The following is a 21,539-nucleotide window of genomic DNA, read 5'->3' as shown; positions in this document are numbered from 1 at the left end:
ACATACCTAACAGGCTAGAAAACAGATTAAATATATAATAAAATACTAGTATACCATGGTTAAAAACGGGTAAAATCCATGGTATATCACCGACAAATTCAGTAGAGGATAAAATCATCCGACGACGAAGTTCCGAACTCCGTCGGATAAGTCACCTCATCTTCACCTCCCTCCGCTTCGGTCGCGACCTCCACCGTGTCAGGAGAAACAGGTATCGGCTCCCAGAGTCCCCAGATGCTTTCCTCGATGGGGGGAACAAGGGACTCGGCGTGAACATTGTCCTTCATGCCATCCTGCATGAGGCTCAACTCCTCTTTGTAAACATAATCCCTCTGCTGAGTCCTCGTGAGAGCTCCAACCAATCCGCGACACTCGCGAAAATCGCCTACCGCGGCATCAGCCGCCCGGAGATTGTAATACTCCTCCTGGAAACGCGTCGCCCGATTCTGCATCTCGGCGGCAATCTCCCGCTTGGCCTGCCTCCTCGCTCGGCGAATCTCTCTAGCATGATGGGTGGCCGCCCTTAAGTTCCGCTCTAAGGTCTCCTCCTGGAGTCGCGCCAAGTCATTCACGTTCTTTTCCGCTTTGAAGCGCCAGATCCTTGATTCTCTCTGGCTATCTACCAACGCCGAGCCGAGATGGTTCATCGCCTGCGAAATTCGAAAATAGAATTTTTATTTTTTACGAAAATAAAAATACGATCGGATAATAAAGAGAATGTAGGAAGAAGTAGAAACTAACCCCGTTTACCATGCGAGAAGTCTCCGCCAATACTTCAGGCCTCTCCGTTTCCTCCACAAAGGGGAACGGATTAGGATGATCAGGAAGACTGGAAAAGAAGTCGTCAAAATTAGGAATTTGCGCATCGCTCGAACCGCTCCCATCGCCAAAGCCTAGAGACGCATCCCATCCCGGAAGCGGAGAATCGTCGGCGGGAAAGTCGTGATCCTCGACCTCGATATCTTTATTTTTCCACGGCAACTCAGGCGATCTCTCGACCGGAACATGCTCCGAGAGATGCTTAACAGGAGCAAAATCAATCTCACCTTCCGCCTCGAAGTCAGAGTGAACCAATCGGATCGCCTTCCGAACCCTCTGACGGGTAAAACTGGTCCACCAATGATCGCCGCTCCTAAGCGCGTCCCTCACCTCCATAATGTCTCTAGGCCAGGGATGGACCACGCTGATGTGTGGAAGAGGATTTGGAACCATCCGGAACATCGGAATAAATTCCTCCGCGACGGACGCAGCATTGTTAAAATTGGAAACGGTTCCCCTTACTACCAGCATTATGGTAGGAGGAGTCAGTCGCCAGGAGGTCGACTCCTTGTTGTATTGTATCCGCAGGAGTGCCTCAAAATGGTCGGCAGTTAGGGATAGGCCGCGCTCGTAACTCAGAATTACGAGACCGATAAGGATCTCGAAACTCGTAGGGTTCAGCTGGTTTAACGAAACCTGAAAACGGTCCAGTACGCGGACAATGATCTCAGGTATCGGAAACCAGATACGACAGCGAGTCGGAACGGCCTCGTAACACGTGAAGTAGCCTTCCGGACGATGGTCGGCGCTTTCTCCGACCTTGGGAATCCGGAACTCAACCGCGTCTGGGACTCCGGCAAACTTCCGAAGCGTCTCGAGAAAAAGATCGGTGGTCTTACTCGGCAGGTGGGCCCCGCTTTCCAAGATCGGCAGATCGGAAACTTTTCTTCTCCGGGACAATGGCTTAAGAAGTTAGCGATTTCTTAATCAACGGCTTGAGAAATTTACGATTTAAGAAAGAAAATGATTTCTTAAAACAAACAGAACATTGTTATCAAAGGTCCGAACATCCGCAAACAAGCATCCTAAGAGAATCGTAGCTTCGCGATGATTCCAAACGTTCGGACAACGGACCATAATCCACGGCACAAACCCGATCGCGATGGCGATCGGGTTACGGATAGGATCTCAGTTGCTATAGCGAACGGATCACGAGACCACGCTCAGTCGCTATAGCGACCGAGCGTCAATTATAGCTCGGTCGCTATAGCGACCGAGCTCCAAACAGAGCTCGGTCCCTATAGCGACCGAGCCTCGGATACAGCTCGGTCGCTATAGCGATCGAGCACTCGTGTATCGATCATTTTCCGAAACGTCCAAAATCTTCCGAAACGACAATACGATGTAAAACTATGCATTCTCGACTATCCATATAGCCGTTCTCCGCAACTCACGACTATCTGTTTCTTGATCTCTCGATCAAATGGAATCTTCCGTTTGGTTTTCGATAAAACCGCAGAAACTTAATCTTATCGAAGAAATCGTAAAAAGTCTTAAATCAAAAATACGGCCCAAAGAGGTCCTAAACTTGATTCGAGGCCCACTTGTGATTTCTTAAAAACCCGTAAACCTTATGACGGTTTATGCTTGGAGGACAAGCATCAGTTTCCGCGGAAAAAATGGAAACTTTCTACAGATAATCATGAAGATCGGAAAAAAATGGAATATTCTCATTTTTTCGACTATGACGGCTTAAGGGCAAAAGGGGGAAGCGTAAACCGACCTTGGAGGGAGTATATAAGGAGTTCAAGGCGAGAGGCATAGAGGCATCACTTGTCCAGAGCAACTCAGCACTTAGAGCAATTTAGGCAACTTTCTGTTTTTATTTTTCGAGCTGCGACTCAATTAAGTTTAGCCACCTTCGGGTATTTGAACTAGGATCTCGCCGACAGCTCTCGTAGCCGAAGCACGTTGTCCTATTGTTGTCACGCTCATACGCAGATTCGGAATAAAATCTTTCTTACTCTCTTTTTACGATTTTTATTTTTATTTTCCGTTATTGTCGTGTTCCGATTGCTTGACGTGTGGTTTCTCATAAATCAGGGACCTTCTAGGAAATTAGGGTTTTCCTAGTTTCCTTATTTATACGAAATATTGACGGTGCGCATTTCGGTTCCCACAGTTTGGCGCTAGAGGGAGGGGGAGGGTACAGATCAATCTTACTCACGACCAGCTCACGCTCAACCAGACATGACTAACGATGATTCAGCGAACTTGCAAACTCCTTTAAACAGAGCACCCAAGGACGCCTTGAACACTCCCGCAGCAGATGTTTCCGCGGCAGACGCATTAAGATGGCACTGTATGGGGCTCTTTACGGTAGACCTTGTCGCACTCCACTTTGTTGGACAGAAGTGGGGGGGGGGGCGACGTGAGATAGAACCAGCAATGGTTCGAGAGACGGTAGAGCAGGTAGAGATGCTCAAGAGACGGCTTAAGGAGGCCCATGACCGTCAGAAGAGTTATGCAGATAAGCGGCGTAAAGATTTGGAATTCCAAGTTGGCGACCTGGTATACCTGAAAATTAGAACATTTAAGGTAGGATCTAAGACTCTGAAGTTAAAGAAGCTTAAACCGAGGTATATGGGACCATTTCCTATTTTGGAGCGGATTGGAGCAGTTGCATATCGATTAGAGTTATCAGACTTCCATGACGTATTTCATATTTTCGTGTTGAGAAAAGTCGTGAGAGAGCCAGAGCTCATTTTGCAGCAGCCGCCAAGTGATCTTGGTAAAGATTTGTGTGCGCCATGTCAGCCAATAGAGATTTTGGATCGCCAAGTGAAAGTGGATAAGGGGATGATGACCATGTTGGTCAAGGTTCGTTGGGAGAGAGACGGGATCCAGGAGGAGACCTGAGAGCCCGAGCTACAAATGAGGATTGATTATCTAGAGCTATTTCGGGATGGTGTTGGACAGTCAGCGGATGACTCAAATTCAGGGACGAATTCTTTGTTAGTGGAGGAGAATTGTAACGACCCGATTTCGGTTACAGAGTTTGTTAGCACGCCAACGTCCATGCACACACCCACAGGTCTATATCTTTGCCTATAAATACCCACCTCTCACATTGATTTTGTCACCAAGTTCATCAAAGAAAAAAAGAAATAAAGAGAGAAAAGAGTTAATGGGAAAATTGGGGGATATTTTGTAGTGTTTGAGCCACCACCAGAGTTTCCGGAGCCGCCTCACGCAGTGATCACGTCCAGCTTGTCACCACCGATCATCACCCTAGGTAACCATCGCAAACCGCCATGCATTTAGTTTAAGTTTCGGCCGTTTTAGTAAAACACACATACCTTCCTAACCGCTGAGTGTTTCGTGCATGCAAGACCACCATCATGTTCTTCTCGTCGAGACGAAGCCATAGCCACTGATATCGTCGAAATCGGAGCTCAGGCGAAGCCGTACACGCCTCCGGAAGATCAGCCCTCGCGCAAGCGTGAAACGCACGCTCCACCGTCTCCGACCACCGTCCGCCGGAGCCGCCTCACCCGGCCGCCGTCAGTTCACCGTCGAGAATCCGCCGCCGTGACGCCACCGCACCGCCGCCGCCGCCGGTGACTTTTCCGGCCACCGTCGCCGCCGTCGCCGCCGGTGACTCGCCGGTAACTCGGCTACTCGGCCGAGTCGACTCGGTGGGTCAACTCGGTGACTCAATCAACCGGTTGGTTTGACTGGTTTAAATTAATTGCGAAATCGTTAGGGTAAACCGTTCGGTTAAAATTAATTAGATTTTGGTTAGGATAAACCGGTCGATTTAATTAATTAATTAATTAATTTAATTACGGTTAAGGCTAAACCGGATGGTCCAATTGAAATCGATTTAGGTTAGAGAAAACCAGGCGGTTAGGTTTAATTGATTTCTGGTCAATGTTTGATCTGGTTGACCTTTGACCACCGGATTGATTTTTCCGTACACTTTGACCAGACCCGTTTTCACCCGTTCGAAGGGCGTTCTGACCCGAAATTTCGCCCTTATTTCAGATTTGGAGTCTATTTGAGCATCTGGAGTTCATAGATACCACTTCTCTACATTTTCTAAAGTGGAGTCTATTTGAGCTCTTTCCGAACTTCTAGTACACGACTTAGGATTTCGAACAAATATAATTTATCTTCAATATGTTCCGTCTGCTTGAAATCGAGTTTGTCATAGCTTGTTAGTTTAGGTTGCTTGCTTAAACCGGAACTAGGGTGTTAGATTGTTCAACATTGATTGCTTCACTTAATGTTATTTTAGTTAGAATTGTTTGTGGACGGCTACGGGAAGGTGTTCCTGTATGTCAGATTGTGTGGAGAATACGGCCAGTTCAGTCGACCGGCTGGACCGTCTTCTGGAGGTGTCGATGAATCGTCTGAGGGCGGTGTACGAGCACTATCTCGAGTGGTTTTTGTATTTTGGCCTGTTAGTGGGCAGCGGGTGTGCACCTCGCCAGGATCATTCTTTGATGCTTGGGTACTTTAGGTAACGTGACTGTAAGCAGTATTAAGATTAAATTATTTTTATCTGTATTGCTATGTCTATGTCCATGAATTTTGGGATTAGCATCCCATACCTCACTAAGCGACTCCCCTGTTGCTCACCCCTCCTTCTTTCCCCTTTCAGGTGAGACCGTTGAGCAAGAGTGATTCTACTGGACGGATGCTTTTGAGTGCTATTGGGCTTTTGGGCTTTTTATCACTTCTATCGTTATCTACTTTTAGGCCTTCGGGCTTTTATCTATCGTTTATGTTATTTCGTATTTTCGGACTTACGGATTTATGTTGTTATTTTTATTTCGGATGTTATCGATATTTATGAATTTGACTTTATGGTATTGTGATGAAGCGGATGTTGACTCTGGAATATTTATAAATGAAGAATATTATTATTATTATTATGATATTTTATTATTATCGGTTTTTAATCAGTGGCGGGTGTCACAATGATGTTCAGAACATCCTATCGATGGTTTTTACTTCTTCTTCTCGAAAGTAAAGCTGAGGAAACTGTTGCAGTCACTCTAATTCCCAAATCAATACATCCACGAACTCCAGTGATATCATACGAACATCCCAAAGGTGACCACGAATCAAACCAAAAAGAGGTTCGGTTTCCATTTCCTACCTTCATTTTAAGGAATTGTTTTGCAAGGTCTCTATACTTCAGTAGCTTCCGCCACATCCATGATCCTGCAGTTGTTGTATCCTTGATAGACCAGATCGTGTCGCTCTTAACCAAATACGTTTGAATCCATTTGGCCCAAAGCGAAGGTTGAGAAGATAGGAGCCTCCATAACAGCTTCAGAATGAGGACTTTGTTCATCGCTTTCAGTGGCCTGAAACCCAAACCACCTTCTCTCTTCGGGAGACAAACTACATCCCAGGAAATTTTTGCTTTCTTCACATTGAGAGAGGGACCAGACCAAAGAAACACAGAGCAGAGGCTGTTGGTTTCTTTGATACACTATCCCGGGAGTTTAAAACCAGTCATCCAAAAGTTTAATATGCTTATCATAACCGCTTTTATCAACTGCAGCGAAGCAACCATAAACATAAAACGGTTGGTCCACAAGCTAATACGCTTCTTTATCTTTTCCATAAGCACCTAATAATCCTCTGTTCGCATCTGACGAGTGAGAAGAGGCAGACCCAGATAACGCACCGGTAATGTGCCAGAAGCAAACTGAAACGTACTAAGCAGTTCTTGACGACTCTTATCTGTCATACCAGCATAATATATTGTCAATTTCTCCATACTTATCTTTAGACCTGAGACTTTTGCAAAGTAGTTAAAAACGTCCACAATACTCTCAACTGGTCGAACTCTTCCATCCATAAAGACCAGCAGATCATCAGCAAAACTGAGTGTGTGAGCCCCAGATTCTTACATTTCGGGTGGTATCCAACCTGGTTTTCTTGAGCCGATTTATCCAGCAGTTTAGACAGCACGTTCATACATATGACGAAGAGATATGGAGAGAGATTACAACCTTGCCGCAGACCTCTTTCGCTCTGGAAATATCCAGCCAACTCATCATTTACTTGAACAGAAAAAGAAGCTGAGGTAATGCAGTATCCAATGAATGAACTTGGGAGGAAAATTCATGGCCTCGAGAGTCTTGAGTAATGTGGGAAGCGAAATTCGCACCGTCAATATATCGTATATTTTAGGAAAGTAGGAAAACCCTAATTTCCCAAAAGGTCCCGGATTTCTGAGAAACCACATGTCAAGCAATCAGAACACGACAATAATGGAAAATAAAAATAAAAATCGTAAAAAGAGAGCAAGGATTTTATTCCGAATCTGCGTATGAGCGTTATAACAACAAGGTAACGTGCTTCGGCTACGAGAGCTGTCAGCGAGATCCTAGTTCTAATACCCGAAGGTGGCTAAACATAGTTGAGTCGCAGCTCGAAAAATAAAAAACGGAAAGTTGCCTAAATTGCTCTAAGTGCTAAGTTGCTCTGGAAAGTGATGCCTCTATGCCTCTCGCCTTGAACTCCTTATATACTCCCTCCAAGGTCGGTTTACGCTTCCCCTTTTTGCCCTTAAGCCGTCATAGTCGAAAAATGGGAATATTCTATTTTTCCGATCTTCATGATTATCTGCGAAAGTTTCCATTTTTTCCACGGAAACTGATGCTTATCCTCCAAGCAAAAACCTTATGTTTTTAAGAAATCGCAAGTGGGCTTCGAATCAAGTTTAGGACCTCTTTGGGCCGTATTTTTTATTCGAGACTTTTTTACGATTTCTCCGATAAGGTTAAGTTTTCCGCGGTTTTATCGTAAACCAAACAGACGATTCCATTTGATCGAGAGATCAAGGAACGGATAGTCGTGAATTGCGGAGAACGGCTATACGGATAGTCGAGAATGCATAGTTTTACGTCGTATCGTCGTTTCGGAAGACTTCGGAGGTTTCGGAGAATGATCGATGCACGACCGCTCGATCGCTATAGCGACCGAACTTTGTCTGCAGCTCGGTCGCTATCGCTATAGCCTTGCTCGTGGGTCGGTCGCTATAGCGACCGAGCTTGGTTCGGAGCTCGGTCAATATAGCGACCGAGCGTGGTCTCGTGATCTGTTCGCTATAGCAACCGAGCTCTTATCCGTGACCCGATCGCGATGCCGTGGACTATGGTCCGTTGTCCGAACGTTTGGAACCATTGCGAAGCTACGATTCTCTTAGGATGCTTGTTTGCGGATGTTCGGACCTTTGAGAACAATGTTCCGTTTGTTTTAAGAAATCGTTTTCTTTTTTAAATCGTAAATTTCTCAAGCCGTTGATTAAGAAATCGCTAACTTCTTAAGCCGTTGTTAAGAAATCGTTGATTTCTTAAGTCGTTAATTAAGAAATCGTCTTTTTTAAAGAAATCGTTGATTTCTTAAATCGTTGATTAAGAAATTGTCGTTTTAAAGAACGTTCTCTTAAAACAAGATTTTTCCGTAAATTTTTCGTATTAGTTTTTCTTTTCCGAAAAACGTAAAAAAATTCTAAGTAAATAATTTTTAACGGAAATTTGGATGCCAACTTTGCCTTGTCCGATTTCGACGTTTTTAGGCCAAGTTAGTGTCCAAAAGTTAGGCCAAGTTAATCTCGTGGGCTGACGAGATTCTGTCGTATGGTTTGGCGAGTTTATGCGAGTTTTTAGGCCAAGTTAGTGTCCAAAAGTCCGAGCTTGAATAGTAAATCCTGAAGTTTATAAAAGAGAGGGTAACTCTTTCATTTTTACTCACTCATCTTTCATAAGACTTTCTTTGAAGAATCCTCTCAAGAAAAAAAAAATTTTTAGAAAGAAAATCCTTCAACTAAATGTCAAAGTTGTTTAAAAGCGGAAAGAAGTCTTCCAAGAAGAAGACTCCCGTGACTCCTTCTCCCGATTGCAATCAGGATGAAGAACTCCTCGTTCCGAAGGCCGAGTTTGAGCTTCCTCAGAATGCGGCTAAACGTGATGCGTATTGGAGAGCAAGCAGTGATCATATCAAACGTCCCGGAGAAGAAAAGTTTCCGATCTACCGATCTCGGAAAGCGGGGGCCCACCTGCCGAGTAAGACCACTGATCTTTTTCTCGAGACGCTTCGGAAGTTTGCCGGAGTCCCGGACGCGGTTGAGTTCCGGATTCCTAAGGTCGGAGAAAGCGCCGACCATCCTCTGGAAGGCTACTTCACGTGTTACGAGGCCGTTCTGACGCGCTGTCGTATCTGGTTTCCGATTCCTGAGATCATTGTCCGCGTACTGGACCGTTTTCAGGTTTTGTTAAACCAGCTGAACCCTACGAGTTTCGAGATCCTTATCGGTCTCGTAATTCTGAGTTACGAGCGCGGCCTATACCTCACTGCCGACCATTTTGAGGCACTTCTGCGGATACAATACAACAAGGAGTCGACCTCCTGGCGACTGACTCCTCGTACCATAATGCTGGTAGTAAAGGGAACCGTTTCCAATTTTAACAATTGGAGACAATTTTTCTTCTACGTCCGACTCAATTCTGCGTCCGTCGCGGAGGAATTTATTCCGATGTTCCAGACGGTTCCAAATCCCCTTCCACACATCAGCGTGGTCCAACCCTGGCCTAGGGACATTATGGAGGTGAGGGACGCGCTTAGGAGCGGCGATCATTGGTGGACCAGTTTTACCCGTCAGAGGGTTCGGAAAGCGATCTAATTGGTTCACTCTGACTTCGAGGCGGATGGTGAGATTGATTTTGCTCCTGTTGAGCATATCTCGGAGCGTGTTCCGGTCGAGAGATCGCCTGAGATGCCGCAGAAAAATAAAGACATCAAGGTCGAGGATCACGACTTTCCCGCCGACGATTCTCTGCTTCCGGGATGGGATCCGTCTCTAGGCTTTAGCGATGGGAGCGGTTCGAGCGATGCGCAAATTCCCAATTTTGACGACTTCTTATCCGGTCTTCCTGATCATCCTAATCCGTTCCCCTTTGTGGAGGAAACGGAGAGGCCCGAAGTATTGGCGGAGACTTCTCGCGTGGTAAACGGGGTTAGTTTCTACTTCTTCCTCAATTCTCTTTATTATCCGATCGTATTTTTATTTTCATAAAAAATAAAAATTATATTTTCGAATTTCGCAGGCTATGAACCATCTCGGCTCGGCGTTGGTGGATAGCCAGAGAGAATCGAGAATCTGGCGCTTCAAAGCGGAGAAGAACGCGAATGACTTGGCGCGACTTCAAGAGGAGACCTTAGAGCGGAACTTAAGGGTGGCCGCCGATCATGCTTAAGAGATTCGCCGAGCGAGGAGGCAGGCCAAGCGGGAGATTGCCGCCGAGATGCAGAATCAGGCGACGCGTTTCCAGGAGGAGTATTACAATCTCCAGGCGGTCGATGCCGCGGTAGGCGATTTTCGCGAGTGTCGCGGATCGGTTTATGTTTACAAAGAGGAGTTGAGCCTCATGCATGATGGTATGAAGGACAATGTTCACGCCGAGTCGCTTGTTCCCCCCATCGAGGAAAGGATCTGGGGACTCTGGGAGCCGATCCCTGTTTCTCCTGACACAGTGGAGGTCGCGAAGCGGAAGGAGGTGAAGATGATGTGACTTATCCGACAGAGTTCGGAACTTCGTCGTCGGATGATTTTATCCTCTACTGAATTTGTCGGGAAAATGTTTTCCCTTATCTTTGTATTTCCGTGGCCAAGTGTGGCCGTTTTATCTGTTTACGCCGCGACCGTAGTAGGTTGCGTAATTTTATGTATTTCGGGACTGGCCCTTTAAGGCTTTGAATCCATGCCGTCTTTGCGCGGCTTTTTATAAATATGAAGTAAGCTTTTCGATGATTTATGTTTTATGATCTGATTTAAACTTTTGCCAAGTGTAGAGGGCAGAATGCGAGTAGTCATTTCGCATTCGAACTCTTAATTCCTCGCTTGGTCCGTATGCTACTTTTTTAGCGAGCGTTTTAGGTATAAGCGATAAGAGACATGTTTTGGGATCTCGTATTTGATACTATGTCCGTGAGATGTTAAGTGCCAGCAAGACTGGGCTTAGGGCAAGACCTAGGTCTAGTCTCAGCTTCAAGGCTATGCGATGACTGATCGGCTTCCGTTTTGCCTGTTTGTGATTTTGACCTAATTCTTACCGTTTTAAAATCCGCGAAATGTTATCGGCTTATACGATTTGTCTGGGTACGAACCGAGCGACTTCCTTTACGAAGTGCTAGGCGAAATTTCCATTTTCTTGTATGGCGCGCTATGGTATCCTGGTCGGATGTAAGAGGATCTCGTGAAAAGATCTGACTACGAATTTGTTTAAGTGAAAAGTTTCTTTATTTGCCCGTCGGGGCCAATCGACGGGTTTATTTTCGTTTTTAAAGTCGCAGAGGGACTATTTTAATGGTTGTTTTAAAGTCGCGGGTGGACTATTTTGATTAAATGTTTAAAGTCACGGATGGACTATTCTGACGGATGATACGAACTAAATATCTTCAGTAAAACTGCGACGTCTCGCATTTTCTTGAGGATACGTTTTTCGTTTTCTGGTATGTTTAAGAATCGATAGATTGAGAAAAAGAATTCTATTGAAAAAGTTTCAAAAATTTCGAATACAAGTGCAGGTAATTTTTTTTTTGTCTTGTGGGAGTATACGAGTATACGCACCCACTCCCCCCCCCTTTTTGGCGAGGGGGATAGCTGAACTCGCCGGGTTTCGACGGGCTGCCTACATACCTCTTTTGAGGATCAAGCCATCACGTAGTTCTGTTTGTGCCGTGAGTGTGTTTACTCGTCGGCTAGTTTTTCGTCGACCGCTTTAGTCGCAGGGTCGACGTTTTCCTCGAGATTTTTCTCTTCCCGTTGAGTTGTGGCGTTGTCTTTGGAGTCGGGGACGGTTCCGATCTCCGAATCTGCTTCTGCAGAAAGCGTCGATGTGCCCTTTGTCGGGGCATCTTCGGCGGAAGGTTGGGTTCGCTTGCGTTTAACCGTGGAGGTCGTCGTTATCTGCCTTAACTTATGCTCCGCTAGGAAACAAAGTCTCGACTGTTTTTGACAACCCTGGATTGCGGCGACTCCAGTCCTGGTTGGAAATTTGACGCCCAAGTGATAAGTCGAGAGAACGGCCTTCATGGCGTTTAGCCATGGTGTTCCCATAATCGCGTTGTAAATAGCCGGGCTATCTACTACCGCGAAGTCAACTATCTTGGTGACGTTTTTTTCTATGACGGGTAGTTAGATGGATCCCAGGGTCATGGACGTTTGTCCGGAGAAACCCGTGAGCGGTTTTGGTACTGGAGTGACTTCTCCGAGTTCAACGCCCATCCTTCTTAGGGTATCGCGGAAGATTAGGTTTACCGTGCTTCCGGTGTCGATGAGTATTCTTGCGACTTCGAGATCTCTTATTACGAGATCTATGACCAAGGGGTCACAGTGAGGCTGGTCGATTCCGCAAGCCTCTTCTTCCGTGATCGTGATCGAGGCGTTCTGCCCGTCTCGAGGAGGAGACCGTGGGGGATACTTCGCAGTTGACTCGGCTTTCCGTTGCTAGTCCGTGGGGGATACTTTGATGGCCGAGACCGAGTCCTTGCAGTACTGGGATCCTCCCATGATCATGTTCACCCTCCTGCGGGAGTTATCATTCCCCCTATCGTCCGGTCTTCTCTCGCGTTTTTCTCCGGCCTGATTTCTCGGCGACGAATTTTCCGCGGGAGGATTCTTATTGGTTTTTGGCGGACGGTCGGAGTCGAGGATTAAATCCTTGACGCTGGTTACTCCAGAGAGTTCTCCAGCAAGCATCTTTGCGGCAAGCCTTGCCCCTACGACTTTGCAGTTAGCCGTGGAGTGACCTTCGGTCTGATGGAACTCGCAGTAAAAGTTCTGCCCTGCTCCGTATTGACCGCGTAGTTGTGCGCGCCTTGGAGTTCTTCCCCCTCGTGATGGACGTACTTGTCATTACGAGAAGTTTTCTTCTTCGACTTCGGATCCATGTCTTTCGAAGAGTTCCTTGTCGGCTTATGTTTTTGCGACAGGACTTTCGTCTTTTCTTCGATCATTATGTGATCCGAGGCTTTGTGAAGGGCGTCCTGGATTGTGCGAGGTTTTTCGAGCGTTATCCACTTTCTGAACTTCGACTTGTACCAGAGCGGCTTCCTGAGCGCGTCGATGGCGACTTTGTCGCTGATTCCGCTGACCTTCGCCATGATCAGTTTGAAACGGTTTATGAACTCTCGGAGGGACTCGCCCTCTTCATGGGTTAAGCTCCAGAGATCAACATCGGAAGTTTCTCTATCGATGAACATAGTGTATTTGAGGAGGAATTCCGATGCGAGTTGGCGAAAGCTTCCGATGGAGTTTCGCTTCAACCGGGAGAACCATTCGAGTGTCGAACCTTCGAGATTTTCGACGAGCAGGCGACAGTAACCAGCGTCTTTCTCGCTTTCCCTAAGCCTGGCTCTTCCCATAGTGATATGGAACGCCTGGAGATGCGCCTTTGGGTCGGTCGTACCGTTGTACATTGGTATCTTGAGCTTCCCCGGATTAGACACCTTTGTCTCGGAGATCCGCGCGGTAAAGGGCATTTTTCGGGCCACCTCGAGCAGCCTGTCGATTTCTGGGGCAGCACTCGTGGCGTGGTGGATCTGCGATTTCACGGCCCTTACTTCCGCGGCAGTCCTGGTGATGTAATCGCGGAGATCTCGTATGTCGGGATCCTCTCCAGCGGTTTTCCGAGCTTGTCGGCGTTCGCGGCGAGTAATCTCGGTTTGCCTTTCGGCAAGTTCCTCCTGTTCGACCCAATAGAGGGTTTCCTCTTCTTCCGTCATGGGTTTGTCGAACGGAGACTTCTCCCGAGCCGAACGGCTGCGGGTTCTCCTTGGATGGACGTCGGTGTCTTCGTCGGAGTCGTCGCTGAGATCCAAGTCGATACGCTCGACTTCATCCACATCAGTGTCCTTTTCGGACGGTGGAGGTTTTTCCAAGTTGCCTTTTGCGACAGGGGATGTTTCGCTAGGGTTTTGTCCGGAAGGACGTTCCTGCGAAGTTCCAGGCCTATCGTGTGGGGTCGCAAACTCGAGTCTCCTACCGCGGAGTTTCGTAGCTCCGCGAGGGAGGACTGCGCGGGATCTTGCCGTTAAGGTTTGAACCTGTTTGGTCAGGGTTCCCACGAGTTTATCCTGCTCTTCCGACCTCTTTTCGTAGGCGGAAAGCAGCTTCTTGAATTGTCGAGCGACGCGGCGTTGGCAGGTGCGTCGGCCGCGGAAACATTGCGGGAGTGTTCAAGGCGTCCTTGGGTGCTCCGTTTAAAGGCGTTTGCAAGTTCGCTGAATCGTCGTTAGTCATGTCTGGTTGAGCGTGAGCTGGTCGTGAGTAAGATTGATCCGTACCCCCCCCCCTCCTTCTTGCGCCAAACTGTGGGAACCAAAATTCGCACCGTCAATATTTCGTATATTTTAGGAAAGTAGGAAAACACTAATTTCCCAGAAGGTCCCGGATTTCTGAGAAACCACACGTCAAGCAATCAGAACACGACAATAACGGAAAATAAAAATAAAAATCGTAAAAAGAGAGCAAGAAGGATTTTATTCCGAATCTGAGTATGAGCGTTATAACAACAAGGTAACATGCTTCGGCTATGAGAGCTGTCGGCGAGATCCTAGTTCTAATACCCGAAGGTGGCTACACCTAACTGAGTCGCAGCTCAAAAAATAAAAAACGGAAAGTTGCCTAAATTGCTCTAAGTGCTAAGTTGCTCTGGAAAAGTGATGCCTCTATTCCTCTCGCCTTGAACTCCTTATATACTCCCTCCAATGTCGGTTTACGCTTCCCCCTTTTGCCCTTAAGCCGTCATAGTCGAAGAAATGGAAATATTCCATTTTTCCGATCTTCATGATTATCTGCGGAAAGTTTCTATTTTTCCGCGAAAACTGATGCTTATCCTCCAAGCATAAACCGTCATAAGGTTTATGGGTTTTTAAGAAATCGCAAGTGGGCTTCGAATCAAGTTTAGGACCTCTTTGGGCCGTATTTTTGATTCGAGACTCTTTTACGATTTCTCCGATAAGGTTAAGTTTTCCGCGGTTTTATCGTAAACCAAACGGACGATTCCATTTGACCGAGAGATCAAGAAACGGATAGTCGTGAGTTGTGGAGAACGGCTATACGGATAGTCGAGAATGCATAGTTTTACGTTGTATCGTCGTTTCGGAAGACTTCGGACGTTTCAGAGAATGATCGATGCACAACGCTCGATCGCTATAGCGACCGAACTTTGTCCGCAGCTCGTGGCTCGGTCGCTATAGCGACCGAGCGTGGTCTCGTGATCCGTTTGCTATAGCAACCGAGTTCTTATCCGTGACCCGATCGCCCTCGCGATCGGGTTTGTGCCGTGGACTATGGTCCGTTGTCCGAACGTTTGGAACCATTGCGAAGCTACGATTCTCTTAAGATGCTTGTTTGCGGATGTTCGGACCTTCGATAACAATGTTCCGTTTGTTTTAAGAAATCGTTTTCTTTCTTAAATCGTAAATTTCTTAAGCCGTTGATTAAGAAATCGCTAACTTCTTAGGCCGTTGTTAAGAAATATTAAGAAATCGTCTTTTTTTTAAGAAATCGTTGATTTCTTAAATCGTTGATTAAGAAATCGTCGTTTTAAAGAATCATTCTCTTAAAACAAGATTTTTCCGTAAATTTTTCGTATAAGTTTTTCTTTTCCGAAAAACCATAAAAATTTTCTAAGCAAATAATTTTTAACGGAAATTTGGATGCCAACTTTGCCTTGTCCGATTTCGACCCCAACAAGTAAGAAGCCCCACTGAACAGAGTCGAATTCCTTTGAGATGTCTATTTTTAAAGCGCATCGTCTTGATATCGATTCTTTGTGGTAATCCTTTACCAGCACAGTAGCAAGAAGGAGATTCTCAATGAGGAGTCGACCTTTCACGAATGCAGATTGGTTCAACTCAATAAAGTCAGGCAGCATATTCTTCAATCTGGTTGCTATCAGCTTTGAAATGACTTTATAAATAATATTGCAGCATGAGATCAGGCGGTAGTCCTTCATTTCTCTAGCTCATGTCTTCTTAGGTATCGGAGACAGAATCGTGGAATTGATTCCTTTGGGCAAGAAACTTTTTTCAAAAAATAAATATTGGATCAAAATGATGAACTCCTTTCCAATGACTGGCTAAACTGCTTTAAAGAATTCCATTGTGTAACCGTCTGGACCCGGTGATTTATCATTTGGCATCGGAAATAGCACTTTAGTTATCTCCTTCAGAAGCATTTCCTTCATAAGCATCTCATTCACTGTATCAGAACAGCGATAAGGTAGCAAGTCATGAAGCTTGCCCATCTCGATATTCTCCAAATCTGGTGGTTTATGCTGTAAAGATTGCCACAAAAAACTCTCAGTTTCCTCTTTTATCTCCTCTGGTTTATGAACCACTCTTCCATCACGACAGACCACCTCATAGATTGTGTTCTGAATTTCCCTTGCAGTAGCTGCTCTCTGTGAAACACTTTATTATTTCTGTCACAGACGTTGAGCCAATGCAGTTTGGAATTCTGTTTCAAAAACTTCTCCTCCAGGCCTGAAACTTTATCCCATCTTTCATAAGAAATATTCTCATTCTCCAAGTTGACCTGTGATGGGTCACGCATACTTAGTTCTTATTTTTGACATATCTCTGTATGAGCTTCCTTCGTTTTTGTAGTCAAATTTCCCATGCTCTCCTTTGCTAAGGATCGGATCTCTGGTTTCAGTGCCTTCAGCTTTTTTGAAAATCTGAAAAGAGATGAAGACGAGCTGAAGATGGGAAAAGAGCTGTTCCAATACTTCGACACCATCTGGAGAAAGTTTTCTAAATCAGCAACTGGGTTGACAAATTTAAATGGCCTCTTTGGACGATAAATTTCAGAACTCAGATTTATACGACAGCGCAAATGGTCAGAACATCCTCCTCCCTCGAACACACTATAAGGTTGTGGGAAAGCATTGAGCCAGAAATCACTATACAAAACTCTATCCAGCTTCTTTGATATAATTCCATCACCCCGCTTATTACTCCAAGTGTAAAGCGGACCATGAGAAGGGAGATCCAGTAGAGAACAGTGTTGCGTAACACTTTGAAAGTCACGCATGCCTTGTATTATGAACAGATTTCTTTCATGATCAGAATGCTCCTCAGCATCCAGAGTTTCATTGAAATCTCCAAAAACTAGCCAAGCCTAGTTCCTGAAGATTGGTGAGTTTTGATGGTTCTTTAGATCCTCCCACAATACATGCCTTTCTACTTCTGTGTTCTTTGCATAAATAACTGAAAGAAAAAAATCACCCCCACCACTAAGAACCATAGAGACCGTGATCAGTTGATCACTTTTAAAAACTGGAGTTACTCTCACATCAAATCGCCATACCAACCATATTCGACCTAATTGATTGTACTCGTAGTTTGTTAACATAGACCAGTCCCCAAAGACTGAAGTAGATATCCTCTGACACCTAACCTCTTTAACCCTTGTTTCCAACAGAGCACCAAACTGAAACCCTTGCTCTCTAATCCACCTTTTTACAACCGAATGTTTTTCTTTTTTATTAAAACCTTGGACGTTCCAGAAGAAACCCGACATAATTAATGTTTTTTTATTTTTCTTTTTCCCTCCAACACTTAGGACTGTGTCTTTTGTGCTAAGAGTGCTCTTTCCAGAGAGATTTCTATTAACTCCACGAGGTGGTTTGTGAGCAGCTGAGCGAAGAAGTCTTTCTCTTGTTTCAACTTTATCATTCCCCTTTATCTCTTGTGAATTTACTTCACATTCCTATGCATGCTCATTTTCTGTCTCAGTCCAAAATTCTCCCTCCTCAGTCTCTTTCTCAATGGCATTACTATCATAACCTTCACCCGTATCCACTTGACCTTCATCCTCAGCTAGAATTGCAAATCTGGATGGTGAACTAATGTTCTGGTCATGAACAGGGTCCTTGCCTCCTGATCTGCTTGACTTCGTTGGAGAGATACTTTTCTAACCCACATCCTCTCTTTCAGTACCCTTCTCTGTGTCCTGGTGCTCTGTTGTTAATATTCGGATCTCTGTCTCCTTTGCGCTCTCTGCTGATGCCACAGTTCTAGAGAGAGGTTCAATCTCTTTAGCAGTCTCTACTGCAGCAACGCTAGCTCCAAGAGTATCCAAAACGATTTGTTGATCCCTCTGTGGTGTCGCTACCATAGAAGTCTCTATCTCCTTAGCCATATTCTTTATGGGTGACTTAGCCTTTGTCAGAATTTTTACCTTAGCACGACAAGTTTTGTGAAAGTGCCCCATTTGAAACAGAAGGTGCATCTGTCCGGTAACCAAGGATAAACAAATTTTACCTCCGCATCTACTCCAAGCTCAGACTTAAAACGATGGCTAGTCGGTAGTTCTTTCACATATTAGCTTCAACAAAAACTTTGGCTTCCTCGAAACTAGTACACTGAAGCGTATATGGGTGTAAGCGTTTTGGTTTCCCTACAGCATTGGCTATGAAACCAAGATCTTTCCAAGAGAACATCCTGTGGGGAACGTTCTTCATAGTTATCCACATTGGATTGTTTTTATCTCTTCAGGCTCCTCCTCCTCTTCCTCAGGAGACCATTTTGAAAGTACTAATGGGATGTTTGCAATATTCCACATTCCCCTTTTCAAAACCCTTTTCCTTGTAGCCTCGTCTTTGATTCTGAATTTCATTGTGCGATCATTAACGACGTTGACATCAATTTTGATAGATTTGTCTCCCAAAGGCCAAATATTATTAACTATGAAGTGGATTCTTGCCACATGTGGTGCCTTGTCTAGGAACCGACCTTCAAGAAGATCGTCCCAAGGAGGCGCAGATTTTTCTATCATATCATCTGGAACTTCAACGACTTCTTGTCCCTCACTTACTCCTACTTGCAGAACATGCTCAGAGAGCGATGGTCCATTCTCCGCTACTTTAACCCACTATGGGTTCGACTGCTTCACAGGTACGACATTGCTTGTTTCCGAGCCTGAATCCATGGTGGCTTGAGTCTCCAGCGCAGACATCGGCGTGGAGACTGATTGCTTGCGGCGAACTCTTCAAAAACCTAATCTCCTCTCAAATCGCCTTATGCTGACGTGTCCCTTCGAGTGATGACTTTTTCCCCCTCGTCCAAACCCTTATTTGCATAGGCATAAAGTGAGAAATATAGGATTAAGCATGGTGGAAAGTGTGGGTGGTTTCTTGATAGTGCTTCACTGATAATACTAAGCTTTGCGGGCCTTCTTGTTTGGGTTGCTTATTGCTGAACCTTCACTGATACCACTCAAATTACCCTAAATAGTGCTTTACTCTCTCAAATAAGAGGTTCAGCTGTAGTACTTAGGGATCGAATCACGAGGAGTTAGGGAACCAATTAAATCTAATTAATTAATCAATCCTAGGTGAAGTTTGGTTTTTCTGATAGAAATGTAAGATGACAATCCTAATTGAGTAAGGTAGTTGCTCTACTAACAATATGATGGGTTGTTTATAAGATAAAGAAGAGTGCTAGACATAGGGCTTTTATTCAGGTATTGGGGATTATAATGTCTATAGATGCCTAACAAGTTGTTTGCATGATATTATAGAACTCAGCCGCTTAACAATCAGTTATATCTCACTGGTTAACTAACTAGATCTCTGATCTCAACTGTCGTCTGTTGACCAGAAAAAGAGTCGATCGATAATCCTATAGGGATATCGAGCGATACACCTTTCGCAACGCCGATCGATTGTCCAGTCAGGATATCGATTGACGGCTTCTAGCTATGCCTAGGCGCGAGCCGATAATGAACACTAAGTCTCAAGGAGGGCTCTCGCTCTTCTCAACGGGAGACAAGTTAGTTCACATAGATAATTCAAGATCTAAACATCCTAGTGATCTATGTTCTAGTTAGCTAATCTAGAACAAGCATAGAGTACAATCCATTTGATGAATATCACAACTTAGCAAGTATAGTTTGGGGCTAATCCCTCTAACCTATTTAAACCCTAGATGTAATAAGTAGACTACTCAGACATGACTAAGCAATTCATAACACAAGATAGGTAAATAAATTGTATTAGATAGAGAATAGAAAACAAATGGAGTTCAATCACAAATGTCTTAATGATCTCTCTCCAATCTCTCTCAGAACTTAGAACAAAACTGAAAACTGTAAAACTATAGCTATCTCTTTCACACTCTCTGCTTGGTTGCCGTCAAAAACACTTAGGCAGGGTATTTAAGCATTTCTATTAGGTTAAAAACTCGTCAGCGGTAATCTCATAATTTAGTGAAGCCTTGGTGAAGTAATCGGCTGAACCATTTCGTCCTTGCTATCGATCAATAACACTTGATGTGTATCGATCAATTATAATCTTCAAGTACGCGGGTCTTCACAGCTACATCGATCGACAACTCTAGGTGAGTATCGATCGATTCGTCTTTGAATGTTGACTTCCGACTTGGTCTTGAATGGTCAACTCGGGTGTATTATCTCTTGTGCTCCAAAATGCTCCAAAAGCATCACTTTATCATGAAACACTCCTGAACATGAAAACATACCTAATAGGCTAGAAAACAATTATATAAATATTAAAAATATCATTATACCATGGTAGAAAATGGGTGAAATCTATGATATATCAACTCCCCCAGACTTACTCTTTTGCTTGTCCTCAAGAAAAACTCAGTAGTCTCTGGAAAATATTTGAAAATAGTAGGGACTCAAAGATTCAAAACACTGAAGTCATCACTCTATGGATTCACAATTCATGTCTAAACATCATAATCACAGAAGTTCATTATGCAGTATCCTAGCTTAGCAACCAAATTCATCTAGTTCACAACCTAGCAAATCTTATTTGACATTCTCCTCTACTAACCTCATTTCTTAACATAAAATAATAGTGCATGCTTTACCTTGGGAGTATCGATCAAAGGACACATGAGTTCAACTCAAACAAGTATCTGAACACACATGTAGTCTTCTCTAATCCCTTTCTCCCCTCATCTCTCATCTCTGAATCTCTTATTAGTTTCAATTTCAACAGGTTTCGATACCAACACAGGTCATCTAGTCTATCTCATTGACATTGCAATTGTAACTCATACATTTTTGGCAAAGTGTAGGCGAATATTGGGGATTATAGGTAATGTACCTACCCCTCGCTTCCACAATGTGTGATCGTCCCTGAGATTTAGAATAATGGGGTCACAGGAGACACTTCTACCCCTCTGCCTCTCAAGAAGTCATATCAATATTTTATAACTTAAACTTAGATCTTTGAGATGCCGAAGAGAGAGAAGGAAGAGAACCAGAAACACACAGACTTTTTATCTTCCAGACTTGTAGGAGGATTTCGATCCAATGTATACCAAGCCCCAAGACAAGCAATTAAAGTCATTATTAGTGTTGGAGGTCAGCTTTGGTTCCTTCACACAATCTAGGCAAGTGTGTATAGGTGACAGGTTGATCCACTTTAGCATCTTTAGTACTATTTGTAATCAGTAAATCTAGAATGGTGCTAGAGAGTGGTTAGATAATCAAGTATAAATCAATATCAATGTCCCAATTTTAGTACTTATGTGAAAAATAATTTGAAAATACTTTTAAATAAAAATCAAAATAAAAACACATATCAGTAAACCCCCCCCCCTCCAGACTTAACTTACACTGTACCAGTGTAACACAACAGGAGTTAAGTGAAAACATAAATCATAAGTACTCAATTTAACAAGTAAGAACGACTAAACCTGACCGCGATGGC

The sequence above is a fragment of the Raphanus sativus genome, chromosome 4, assembly GCF_000801105.2.
Source record: "Raphanus sativus cultivar WK10039 chromosome 4, ASM80110v3, whole genome shotgun sequence".
NCBI lineage: Eukaryota > Viridiplantae > Streptophyta > Magnoliopsida > Brassicales > Brassicaceae > Raphanus > Raphanus sativus.
The sequence above is the reverse complement of the archived record's forward strand: the minus strand, read 5'-3'. Positions refer to the sequence as shown.